General features: G+C 44.3%; 1 protein-coding gene across 3 annotated transcripts in view; it reads right to left on the reverse strand.

Moving 5' to 3' along the window:
• The window catches only part of LOC140188300 (cathepsin L2-like), a 51,575-nt gene extending 39,742 nt beyond the window's left edge, over nucleotides 1-11,833 (reverse strand). The window contains exon 1 of one of the 3 annotated variants that reach the window (XM_072244406.1): nucleotides 11,537-11,830. The gene's annotated coding sequence lies outside the window, so the exon portion shown is untranslated. Of the gene's footprint in view, nucleotides 1-11,536 lie in introns of all 3 variants that reach the window. The other 2 variants (XM_072244408.1, XM_072244407.1) reach the window with 2 other exon arrangements.
• Nucleotides 11,834-14,164: the final 2,331 nt, after the last annotated feature.

Genomic DNA, 14,164 nt, shown 5'->3' on the forward strand with positions numbered 1-14,164 from the left:
TGTTAGATTGAAGCAGGGAGCCACAGCAGATAAAGTCCCTTCAGGACAACAAGAGGAGAGCAAAGGGGAAAATATATCTGGTGATGTTATCACATTGAACATGCTAGTAATTACAAAGAACAGGAACAGGCCCTTCAGCCCACGATATCCATGCCAACCATGATGCTAAATTAAACTAATCCTATCTGCCTGCAGATTGTCTATATCCCTCCATGCTCTGCCCGTTCCTGTACCTGGTTAAAGAAGATGGTCCATCTGACACGGAGACTGGTGGGTGGGAGTGAGGACAAAGGGAACCTTGTCCTTGCTCTGGGGCAGGAGCAGAGGGGGTAAGAACAAAAATTGTTATCAGTTATTATTGAGGAGAATGCACAGTTAGGGGAAGAGGAAAACTCATTGAAAGTACAGCTGTGGAAGGTGGCATCATCAAAACACCGGCATAGAGGATCGGGGGAATGGAATGGAGTCAAGGGTGGGAGAAGATGTAGTCAACATAACTGTGGAAGTCTGTCGTGTTTTAATGTAGAGTCTGGACCTCCTGAGATAGAGGCAGAGATAGAGAAGTATCAGAGATGGAGGGACAAACAAAAGAAAAGGTGATAAAACTTCGGAGTTCTGTGTGAGATCTACATCAATGTATTGGAAAAAGGGATAATGAAAGAGCCTTGGGCAAGCCTGAAGCAAGGACTGTCCTGAGCATCCCACAAAGAGACAGCTACATCTACAAATTGGAAGAAATCAGGGAATTAAAGGAGGTACAGGAGCAAGTACAGCAAGGTGGAGCAGAGCAGTAAAAGAGTAGGAAGTTTCCAGCCTGTGGGATAGATCAATAATGGATTATTTTTTTACCTGTTAAGAGATTCACTTTGGATGATTAAGCTATGCACTGGGACGGAAAAAAAGTGGCCACTTCCTACAAGTCACTATTTCAGTGCACACCCAAAGACTGCTTAAGTGTGACATGGCTTTCTGTATCCATCAGCTTTTCAGCAGTGAGTTACACACTCACACCACCTCTGCATGAAAAGATTCTTGATTATCCTTCTTCAATCCTTCTACAAATTACCATAGACCATCCTGCTGAGGGATTTATACCATCTAAATCTTTCATAATTATATACACAATTAAGTGCATATACAACACAAAGAAAACAATACAAATTTATCCAAACTTTTCTCATATCCCCAGCAATATCTTTGCAAATATCCTCTACATCCAGACTATTCCTGTAATCTGGTGACTGAAACTTTATGCAGTACTCAGAATTTCCTAACTATTGACTTTGATGGCACAAAACCACTGTTCTGCACCAATGGCCTTTGGGACTGCCTGGTGAAGGAAACCATTGAAATAAGACTAGAGAATAAAAATTTTAACAAAGACAAAGGTCTCACTCTAAGCAAGGTCAGGAATACAATTTTAAACAAGGTGGGACAGCAGAAACCTAATTTTGGTTGGGGACTAACCAATCAGGAGGGATGGACAATCAGAATTAAGTACATATACTCTGGACTAGACATGCCTAGGCATCATCCCTGATAAAGATGGCGGAGTTTGTCATCGAAATGGTCAGTTAAAATGGACGTCTGTACCAGGCTAGAAGCCTGTGAAGAGTCATACGTGCCAGGAAAACACTAGATCCTTTTTCAATTTCCTAACTAGTTCTAGCAATGTTTCCTGCTTTTAGATTCTATGGTTCAGTTAATAGACTGTTCCACCAGAAAAACATTCTGTATGGATTTTTATGCAAACACAAGAAAATCTGCAGATGCTGGAAATTCAAGGAACACATACAAAATGCTGGTGGAATGCAGCAGACCAGGCAGCACCTATAGGAAGAAGTACAGTCAACGTTTTGGGTCGAGACCCTTAGTTAATACTTTAATTAATTCCCTTGCCTGTTGCACCTCTCTGATTGCATGACCTTGCACTTCACATGATTAAATGCCATCTGCCCAATGGTCCCGACCATCAATACCTCACTGCAGTCTATAGCTTTCCTCACTGTCAAACTCGTGCTTAATTTCTATATGATGTGCAACCTTATCTGCTCCCATATTAAGGTTTAATTTAAATCACTCATCTATACAGTGGCTTCCCAAGTTAGAAATGACATAAATTACAGAAATCTGACTTTATTCAAGTTCTTCATAGATGTTTAAAGCTTTCCTCAATCTAGTAACAACAATAATAATATGTTAATAATCTGAATGATGAAATTGATGGTTTTGAGGGCAAGTTTGTGGACAATACAAGGATAGGTGGAGGGGCAGGTAGAGTTGAGGAAGAAAGGGGTCTGCAGAAAGACTTGGACAGATTAGGAGAATGGGGAAATAATTGACAGATGGAATATAGTATGGAGAAGTGTATGGTCATACACTTTGGTAAGACTAAAGGCATAAACTATTCTCTAAATTGAGAGTGAATTCAGAAACCAGAGGTGCAAAGGGAATTGGGAGTCCTAATCTGGGATTCTCTAAATCTTAATTTGCGGGTTGAGTCGGTAGTAAGGAAGACAAAAGCAATATTAACATTCATTTAAAGATGACCAGAATATAAAAGAAAGGATGTAATTCTGAAACTTCATAAGGCATTGGTCAGATCACATCCGGAGTATTGTGAGCACTTTGGGGCCTATATAAGACCATTAGACCATAAAACATAGAAGCAAAGTTAGGCCATTCGCCTATCAAGTCTGCTCTGACATTTCATCACAGCTGATCCATTTTTACTACCAGGAGTTAGGAAGGAAGTTGAGTAGCAGAACCTCAAAGGTAGTAATCTCGGGATTATTGCCTGTGCCATACAACAGTGAGTGTAAGAATAGAATGATGTGGAGGATGAATGTGTGGCTGAGAGATTGGAGCAGATAGCAGGGATTCAGATTTCTGGATCATTGGGACCTGTCTTGGGGCAGGTGTTACTGTACAAAAAGGACGGGTTGCACTTGAATCCCAGGGGGACCAATATCCTGGTGGAGAAGTTTGCTAAGGCTATCGGGGAGAGTTTAAACTAGAATTGCTGGGGGGTGGGGACCAAACTGAAGAGATGGAGGAAGAGGAGGTTGGCTCACAAATAGAGAAAGCTTGGAGACAGTGCGAGAGGGAGAATAGGCAGTTGATCGAGCAGGGACACGCTCAGACTGGTGGTTTGAGATGTGTCTATTTTAATGCAAGGAGTATTACGAACAAACTGGATGAGCTTAGAGCATGGATCAATACTTGGAGCTATGACATTGTGGCCATTACAGAGACTTGGATGGCTCAGGGGCAGGAATGGTTACTTCGGGTGCCAGGCTTTAGATGTTTCAGAAAGGACAGGGAGGGAGGCAAAAGAGGTGGGAGCATGGCAATGTCGATCAGCGATAGTGTCACGGCTGCAGAAAAGGAGGAAGTCATGGAGGGATTGTCTATGGAGTCTCTGTGGATGGAAGTTAGAAACAGGAAGGGGTCAATAACTCTACTGGGTGTTTTTTATAGACCATCCAATAGTAACAGGGACATCAAGGAGCAGATAGGGTGACAGATTCTGGAAAGGTATAATAGAAACATAGAAACATAGAAAATAGGTGCAGGAGTAGGCCATTCGGCCCTTCGAGCCTGCGCCGCCATTTATTATGATCATGGCTGATCATCCAACTCAGAACCCCGCCCCAGCCTTCCCTCCATACCCCCTGACCCCCGTAGCCACAAGGGCCATATCGAACTCCCTCTTAAATATAGCCAATGAACTGGTCTCAACTGTTTCCTGTGGCAGAGAATTCCACAGATTCACCACTCTCTGTGTGAAGAAGTTTTTCCTAATCTCAGTCCTAAAAGGCTTCCCCTCTATCCTCAAACTGTGACCCCTCGTTCTGGACTTCCCCAACATCGGGAACAATCTTCCTGCATCTAGCCTGTCCAATCCCCTTAGGATCTTATACGTTTCAATCAGATCCCCCCTCAATCTTCTAAATTCCAACGAGTACAAGCCCAGTTCATCCAGTCTTTCTTCATATGAAAGTCCTGCCATCCCAGGAATCAATCTGGTGAACCTTCTCTGTACTCCCTCTATGGCAAGGATGTCTTTCCTCAGATTAGGGGACCAAGACTGCACACAATACTCCAGGTGTGGTCTCACCAAGGCCTTGTACAACTGCAGTAGTACCTCCCTGCTCCTGTACTCAAATCCTCTCGCTATAAATGCCAGCATACCATTCACCTTTTTCACCGCCTGCTGTACCTGCATGCCCACTTTCAATGACTGGTGTATAATGACACCCAGGTCTCGTTGCACCTCCCCTTTTCCTAATCGGCCACCATTCAGATAATAATCTGTTTTCCTATTTTTGCCACCAAAGTGGATAACTTCACATTTATCCACATTAAATTGCATCTGCCATGAATTTGCCCACTCACCCAACCTATCCAAGTCACCCTGCATCCTCTTAGCATCCTCCTCACAGCTAACACTGCCACCCAGCTTCATGTCATCCGCAAACTTGGAGATGCTGCATTTAATTCCCTCAAAATAGTACAGGGTTGTTGTGGTGGGAGATTTTAATTTCCAAAATATCAATTGGCATGTCCCTAGAACAAGGGGTTTAAATGGGGTGGAGTTTGTTAGGTGTGTTCAGGAAGGTTTCCTGACACAATATGTAGATAAGCCTACAAGAGGAGAGGCTGTACTTGATCTGGTATTGGGAAATGAACCTGGTCAGGTATCAGATCTCTCAGTGGGAGAGCATTTTGGAGATAGTGATTACAATTCTGTCTCCTTTACCATAGCATTGGAGAGGGATAGGAACAGACAAGTTAGGAAAGTGTTTAATTGGAGTAAGGGGAAATATGAGGCTAATTTGAAGAGACTTGGAGGCCATTTATTCAGTATGATGTAATTTGACCCTCTCCAATTCTATTCTGCTACTATGGAGAGAGGAGTGGAGCTATTGACACTATTGGTTTTGTCTGATGTAACATAACAGCCCATTTCTTTTTCTTTTTTTAGTTTAGTTGATTAGGTTGAATTAGATTAAGGTATTTTTCTCTTTCTTATTGGGGTATATATTTTTTTCTTTTTTTCTTTTTCCATGATATTTTTGTATTTTTTTTCTATATATTACAGTATATTTGTACTCTGTAAGATTTTGGGAGCTTAATATCTGTGTGTTAACTGTGTTTATATTTATATATAACAATGTAATCCCAATAGCTTTTTATCAATTCTTTGTAATGTTTAAGAATTTGATATTAATAAAAAGATTGAGAAAGGAAATATGAGGCTTTCAGGCAGGAACTTGGAAGCATAAAATGGAAACAGATGTTCTCAGGGAAATGTACGGAAGAGATGTGGCAAATGTTCAGGGGATATTTGCATAGAGTTTTGCATAGGTACATTCCAATGAGACAGGGAAAGGATGGTAAGGTACAGGAACCGTGGTGTACAAAGGTTGATGTAAATCTAGTCAAGAGGAAAAGAAGAGCTTATGAAAGGATCAAAAATCTAGGCAGTGATAGAGATCTAGAAGATTATAAGGCTGGCAGGAAGGAGCTTAAAGATGAAATTAGGAGAGCCAGAAGAGGAAAAGAGAAGGCCTCGGTGTACAGGATTAAGGAAAACCCCAAGTCATTCTACAAGTACGCGAAGAGCAAGAGGGTAAGACATGAGGGAATAGGAACAATCAAGTGTGACAGTGGAAAAGTGTTTATGGAACCAGTGCAGATAGCAGAGATACTTAATCATACTTTGCTTCAGTATTCACTATGGAAAAGGATCTTGGCGATTGTAGGGGTGACTTACAGCAGACTGAAAAGCTTGAGCATGTAGATATTAAAGAAGAGGATGTGCTGGAGACTTTGGAAAGCATCAAGTTAAATAAGTCGCTGGGACCGGATGAGATGTACCCCAGGCTGCTGTGGGAGGCAAGGGAGGAGATTGCTGAGCCTCTGGCGATGATCTTTGCATCATTAATGGGGACGGGAGAGGATCCGGAGCATTGGAAGGCTGCCGATGTTGTTCCCTTATTCAAGAAAGGGAGTAGGGATAGCCCAGGATATTATAGACCAGTGAGACTTACTTCAGTGGTTGATAAGTTGATGGAGAAGATACTAAGAGGCAGGATTTACAAACAATTGGAGAGGCATAATATGATTAAGAATAGTCAGGATGGCTTTGTCAAAGGCAGATCATGCCTTACAGGCCTGAGTGAATTTTTTGAGGATGTGACTAAACACATTGATGAAGGTAGAGCAGTAGATGTAGTGTATATAGATTTCAGCAAAGCATTTGATAAGGTACAGTATGCAAGGCTTATTGATAAAGTAAAGAGGCATGGGATCCAAGGGGACTTTGCTTTGTGGATCCGGAACTGGCTTGCTCACAGAAGGCAAAGAGTGGTTGTAGATGGATCATATTCTGCATGGAGTTCGGTGACCAGTGGTGTGCCTCAGGGATCTATTCTGGGACCCCTACTCTTTGTGATTTTTATAAATGACCTGGATGAAGAAGTGGAGGAATGGGTTAGTAAATTTACTGATGACTGAAAAGTTGGAGGTGCTGTGGATTGTGTGGAGGGCTGTCAGAGGTTACAGATGGAGTTCAACCTAGAAAAGTGTGAGGTTGTTCATTTTGGTAGGTCAAATATGTTGGCAGAATATAGTATTCTGTATCCTATATAGTAAGACTCTTGTCAGTGTGGAGGATCAAAGGGATCTTGGGGTCCGAGTCCATAGGACACTCAAAGCTGCTGCACAGGTTGACTCTGTGGTTAAGAAGGCTTATAGTGCATTGGCCTTCATCAATCATGGGAGTGAAGTTCAAGAGCCGAGAGGTAATGTTAAAGTTGTACAGGACCCTGGTCAGACCCCACTTGGAGTACTGTGCTCAGTTCTGTTCGCCTCACTACATGAAGGATGTGGCAGCCATAGAAAGGGTGCAGAGGAGATTTACAAGGATGTTTCCTGGATTGGGGAGCATGCCTTATGAGAATAGGTTGAGTGAACTCGGCCTTTTCTCCTTGGAGCGACGGAGGATGAGTGGTGACCTGATAGAGGTGTATAAGATGATGAGAGGCATTGATCGTGTGAATAGTCAGAGGCTTTTTCTCAGGGCTGAAATGGCTAGCACAAGAGGACACAGGTTTAAGGTGCTTGGGAGTAGGTACAGAGGAGATGTCATGGGTTAAGTTTTTTTACACAGAGAGTGGTGAGTGTGTGGAATGGGTTGCCGGCGACGATGGTGGAGGTGGATACGATAGGGTCTTTTAAGAAACTCCTGGATAGGTATATGAAAAACAGAGAGCTATGGGTAACCCTAGGTAATTGCTAAGGTAAGGACATGTTCGGCACAGCTTTGTGGGCCGAAGGGCCTGTATAATGCTGTAGGTTTTCTGTGTTTCTATGTTACTCTCAGCCCCAAGCTTCTGCCTTCTCCCTTCATGCCCTGATCAATCAAGAATCTATCAACCTTTGCCTTAAATATTCATTAAGATTTGGCCTTCACAGATGCCTGTGGCAAAGAATTCCACAGATTCACCACTTTCTGGCTAAAGAAATTCCTCCTCATCTCCATTCAAAAAGGATACCCCTCTATTCTGAGGCTGTGTTCTCTGGTCTTAGTTCTCCCACCATAGGAAATATCCTCTCCACATTCACTCTACCAAGGCCTTTCACCTTTCAACAGGTTTCAATTAGGTCATCCCTCATTCTTCTGAAGTCCAGCAAATACAGACCCAGAGCCATCAAATGGTTTTTATACAACAAGCTGTTTAATCCTGGAATCATTTTTGTGAACCTCCTTTAACCTTCTCCAGTGTCAGCACATCCTTTCTAAGGGGCCCAAAACTGCTACAATACCTCAAGTGAGGCCTCACCAGTCCTTTATAAAGTCTCAACATTACGTCCTTGTTCTTATATTCTAGTCCTCTTGAAATGAATACTAACATAGCATTTGTCTTCCTCACCACAGACTCAACCTGCAAATTAACCTTTAGGGAATCCTGCACAAGGACTCCCAAATCCCTTTGCACCTCAGATTTCTGTATTTTCTCTCCGCTTAGAAAAGTATTTTCTCTCCCCTTACATTTCTTCTACCAAAGTGCATTACCATACATTTCCTGACACTGTATTCCATCTTTGCCCATTCTCCTAATCTGTCTAAGTCCTTCTGTAGCCTCTTTATTTCCTTAAAAGTACCACCCCTCCACTTTTCTTCATATCGTCTGCAAACCTTACAAGAAAGCCATCAACTCCATCATCTATATCATTGACATATGCCGTAGAAAGAATCAGTCCCAGCACGGACCTCTATGGAACAGCACTAGTCACCGGCAGCCAACCATAAAAAGCTCCCTTTGTTCCCAGTCTTTGCTTCCTGTCAATCAGCCACTGCTTCATCCATGCTGAAATCTTTCCTGTAATACTATGTTCACAGCTTGTTGAGCAGCCTCATGGGTGGCACCTTGTCAAAAGCCTTCTCAAAATCCAAGTGCACAACATCAACTGAATCCCCTTTGTTTATCCTGCTTGTTCTTTCTTCAAAGAATTCTAACAGGTTTGCTAGGCAAGGTTCTTCCTTGAAGAAACTATGCTGACTATGATCTGAAACCATGCTGACTACGAATTATTTTATCATGTGCTTCCAAGTATCCTGAAACCACACCCTTAAGAAGTGACTACAACATCTTCCCAGCCACTGAAGTCAGACTAGCTGGCCTATAATTTCCTTTCTTCTGCCTCTCTTCTTGAAATTTGCAATTTTCCAGTCCTCCATAACCATTCCAGAATCTAGTGATTCTTGAAAGATCATTACTAATGCTTCCACAATCTCTTCAGCCACATCATCTGGTCCAGTTCTGACCTTCTGACCTTCCAGTTTCCTAAGAACCTTCTCTCTAGTAATGGTAAGGTCACACACTTCATGACCCCTGACACCTGGAACTTCCACCATACTGCTAGTGTCTTCCACAATGAAGACTGATGCAAAATACATATTCAGATCATCCGCTATTTCCTTGTCCCCCATTACTACCTCTCCAGCATCATTTTGGTCCAATATCCAAAGAATATCTAAGAAAGGATGTGCTGGCATTGGTGAAGGTCCAGAGAATGTTTATGAGAGTGATCCTGGGAATGAAAGAGTTAATGTATGAGGATTTTTTTTTTTTTGGCTCTGAGCCTGCACCTACTGGAGTTTAGAAGATGAGGGGGATCTCACTGAAACCCTCATGGTGGGAGGATGGGGTGAGAGCAGATGTTCCAGACCTAACCGGTTCCCCTCTACCACCACTCTCCTCCGTCTAGCGGAATTAGTTCTTACTCTTAATAATTTCTCCTTTGGCTCCTCCCACTTCCTCCAAACTAAAGGTGTAGCCATGGGCGCCCGTATGGGTCCTAGCTATGCCTGCCTTTTTGTTGGCTTTGTGGAACAATCCATGTTCCAAGCCTATACTGGTATCTGTCCCCCACTTTTCCTTTGCTACATCGACGACTGCATTGGCGCTTCTTCCTGCACGCATGCTGAGCTCGTTGACTTTATTAACTTTGCCTCCAACTTTCACCCTGCCCTCAAGTTTACCTGGTCCATTTCTGACACCTCCCTCCCCTTTCTTGATCTTTCTGTCTCTATCTTTAGAGACAGCTTATCTTCTGATGTCTACTATACAGCTCTGTCACAGCTACCTGGACTATTCCTCTTCTCACCCTGTCTCTTGCAAAAATGCCATCCCCTTCTCATAATTCCTCCGTCTCCACCGCATCTGCTCTCAGGATGCTTTTCATTCCAGGATGAGGGAGATGTCCTCCTTTTTTAAAGAAAGGGGCTTCCCTTCCTCCACCATCAACTCTGCTCTCAAACGCATCTCTCCCATTTCACGCACATCTGCTCTCACTCCATCCTCCCATCACCCCACTAGGAATAGGGTTCCCCTTGTCCTCACCTACCACCCCACCAGCCTCCGGGTCCAACATATAATTCTCTGCAATTTCCGCCACCTCCAACGGGATCCCACCACCAAGCACATCTTTCCCTCCTTCCCCTCTCCCTGCTTTCCACAGGGATCGCTCCCTACGTAACTCCCTTGTCCATTCGTCCCCCCCATCCCTCCCCACTGATCCTGGCACTTATCCTTGTAAGTGGAACAAGTGCTACACATGCCCTTACACTTCCTCCCTCACCACCATTCAGGGCCCCAGACAGTCCTTCCAGGTGAGGTGACACTTCACCTGCGAGTCGGCTGGGGTGATATACTGCGTCCGGTGCTCCCGATGTGGCCTTCTATATATTGGCGAGACCCGGCGCAGACTGGGAGACCGCTTTGCTGAACACCTACGCTTTGTCCACCAGAGAAAGTAGGATCTCCCAGTGGCCACACATTTTAATTCCACATCCCATTCCCATTCTGACATGTCTATCCACGGCTTCCTCTACTGTAAAGATGAAGCCACACTCAGGTTGGAGGAACAACACCTTATATTCTGTCTGGGTAGCCTCCAAGCTGATGGTATGAACATTGACTTCTCAAACTTCCGCTAATGCCCCACCTCCCCCTCGTACCCCATCTGTTATTTATTTATTATTATCTTGTTTTCTCTCTCTTTTTCTCCCCCTCCCCTTCTCTCTCTCTCTCTCTCAGTATAACTCCTTGCCCATCCTCTGGTGCTTCCCTCCCCTTTTCTTTCTCCCCAGGCCTCCAGTCCCATGATCCTCTCCCTTCTCCAGCCTCCTATCCCTTTTGACAATCACCTGTCCAGCTCTTGGCTCCATCCCTCCCCCTCCTGTCTTCTCCTATCATTTTGGATCTCTCCCTCCCCCTCCAACTTTCAAATCTCTTACTCACTCTTCCTTCAGTTAGTCCTGACGAAGGGTCTCGGCCCGAAACGTCGACTGTACCTCTTCCTAGAGATGCTGCCTGGCCTGCTCCGTTCACCAGCTTTGTGTGTGTGTTGCGGGGGTTAATGCACAGCCCATATCCAGGAGTTTGTGCCCATTCAGTGGACCTCAACATGTCGCAAAGTAAAACTAACAGAAATTATCAAAATGTGTAGATCTACCGGCCCTTAGGGATCAGAACAGTTGTAAATCAGATAAGGATGTACTGCAAGGCAGCCGGGACGGTAAACAACCGTTGAACCAAAGAGTATAGATACCAGTGAACCAGCCCAGGCTGTAAAAGCCTACAATGATCCAGCCCAGACTGTAGATACCAATGAACCGGTCTAGTGAACAGCGCAGATTTTCGATGCCCGAGTGAGGTTTCACTCTTCCCCCCTCTCTCCACCCTAAAGCGCCCAGAGTGAGAGGAGGTGTCCAACCCCCAATGCAGCGATCAATTCACGGAGACGACCTGTGGATTCAAGGGGATCCGACTGCAAGCAAGAATTTGAATTAGGAATTTACATTTCGACCGTGAGCCCATATTAAACTGAAACTAAGAGCTCCTGCCTCGCCAAACCTGCCGCGGGCTCCTGGAACCGGATTACTGAAGCAACCCGCGCAGTTTATCGACTCGAAATTCAGCAGCCTGAGTGAAAGGTAATACTTATTCCGAGCTCCGCTCACCTCCCGACCCCCGAGTTCCTCACGATGCAGGCAGGTTCCTCTCGTCTTCCCGGTGGATCTCAGATCCAATGCCCAGCCCCAAAACTTCAAAGAGTAATTGGAGTTAGATCCGAAGCCTTGAAGCCCTTTACGCGGTCTGGACGGCTGTGAGGATGAGGCGATGTTCCACCCCTCTGGGGGAATATTACTGGCCTGACTCCTCCCCCTCTCCACACTTCATGCGATGGCCGTCAGATTTCTCTTTTAGGAAACGTTCTCAACAAACCAATACCTGCTGAACTTCCTCCCCCGTGTTCGGACGTGTTCCCATTAGCTAACCTCGAGCAATGACTCATTAAACCAGTGCAGGAGTTCCCAGGAACTGCTTGGTGAATATAAAACAATAACAGAAAATGTCGTGAGTTCTCAGCAGGACAGTCGGCATCTGAGGGGGTAGAAACAGCTCTCTCCCTGCTATACCCACGGTAGTATTTATGTGGGTGGTTCTGTTGAGTCGCCGATCACTTGCCTTGTTGTTTGAGCAACTAACCTGCAGGGAACCCACCCGTGATTTTCAAGAGTTTTTACCCAGACGACTGAATTACCTAGCTCCTGATCCCACCAAACAGACAAGGAATCATTGATTGGACAGCATGAGTGACAGGGCACTTCCCTCACCCAGTCATCTGTTCAGTGTATCTCTCATTTAAAAAAAGGCTTCTCAACAGCACTTTCTAGTTCCTGGGCTATTGCACAGACGGAGAAAAGAGCAGAGGCCCCAGTAAAATTTACCACATGTCCATCTTTCACCCATAGCTTCCAACATCCTCACCAGACGACAGCTGAAGCAAACAAAATTCACCAAACACAGCATTCCAGCTGAGTATTTCTCCACAACTTCCCCCACCCCACCCTTTTCTGATTAAGTCCACAAGCCTCCATAGTATTTTGCTTCCCTTGTGAAGACAGTGCTGGCCCCATGCGTGGACTCCAACAGTCTTTGCTCTCACAGAGTAAGTTGCAGGCAGGGAGGAGCAGCAACTGACATTGATAGAAATATGGAAACATAGAAAACCTACAGCACAATACCGGCCCTTCAGCCCACAAAGCTGTGCCAAACATGTACTTACTTTAGAAATTACCTAGGGTTAACCATAGCCCTCTATTTTTCTGAGCTCCATGTACCTGTCCAGGAGTCTCTTCAAAGACCCGCAATGTTATTTGACTGAGAAGGGAAATTGTGAATAACAAATGGAATTGAACTTTATGCATTAATTAACGAGCAATTTCATGCTGAAACTTGTGTAGGAGGGTACCGAGTGGCTGAAGATTGCCGGCTCTTGGAATGCTGACGACACCACTGCTGTTGGCCGAATCAAAGGTGGTGACAAATCAGCGTATAGGAGAGAGATTGAAAACCTGGCTGAGTGCAGCCACAGCAACAATAACCTCTCACTCAACATCAGCAAAACCAAAGAGCTGATTATTGACTACAGGTGAAGGAAGCCGGAGGTCCATGACCCAGTCCTCAGCAGTGGAGAGTATACTGACTGTTTGCATCATGGCCTTGTATGGAAACACCAAGGCCCTTGAACAGAAAATACAATAAAATGTAGTGGATACATCCCAGTCCATCACAGGAAAAGCCTTCCCCATCACTGAGCACATCAACAAGGAGTGTTGTCTACTATGGACCTATGGACTCACTTCCAATGACTCTACAACTCATGCTCTCAATAATAATTATTTATTTATTATTATTATTATTTTGGGTTTTTTTTCTTTTTTGCATTTGCACCATTTGTTGTCTTTTGCACATTGGTTGTCTTTGTTCTGTGCAGTTTTTCATTGATTTTATTGTGCTTCTCTGTATTTACTGTGAATGCTGACAAGAAAATGAACTTCAGGGTAGTGCATCGTGACATTAGTCTTAGAGAAGCAGCACAGAAACAGGCCGCTCTGGCCAACGAGCCCATGACAGCCTGTTACCCCATGTGACCAATTAACCTACTAACCCAAACATCGTTGGTACATTGGAGGTAACCGGAGCACCTGAAGGAAATCCATGTGGTCACGAGGAGAATGCGCAGACTCCTTACAGGCAGAAGTGGGAATTGTACCCGAGTCACTGCCATTGTAAAGCGGTACGCTAACCACTACAGTACCATGTCGTCCCTATGCTACTGCGCCACCCCTATGGGTGGCATATATGTACTTAATTAATAACTTACTTTGTGCTTTGAACTTACAGTGTCACCTGGGCTACAACAACCCAAAAATCATTGCAAGTCATTCAAATCCTTTGTTCGTTTTCTTCCTTTTTCTTGTATATGTACCTGAACCATACTCTAAAAAGTGTGTAACCTTCACTGTCAAGTTCCTTTCAGTGAGAGTCAGTAGAAACCAGTGCTGTTCTGTAAGACAATCACCAATACACTGGCAAATTTTCTGACCATTCTTGATATTAGATTTGATCCAGTCTCTTGGATCTTTATATTAGCTGAATCCAAACCACTAATATCTCCTGGTATTGACTGGTATCTCCTTAGAGCAAGGAGTTTAGATGGGGTGGAGTCTGTTAGGTGTTTTCAGGAAGGCTTCCTAACCGAATATGTAGATAAGGCAACTAGAGGAGAGGCTATACTTTGT

Source organism: Mobula birostris, chromosome 26 (genome assembly GCF_030028105.1).
Source record: "Mobula birostris isolate sMobBir1 chromosome 26, sMobBir1.hap1, whole genome shotgun sequence".
NCBI classification, from domain to species: domain Eukaryota; kingdom Metazoa; phylum Chordata; class Chondrichthyes; order Myliobatiformes; family Myliobatidae; genus Mobula; species Mobula birostris.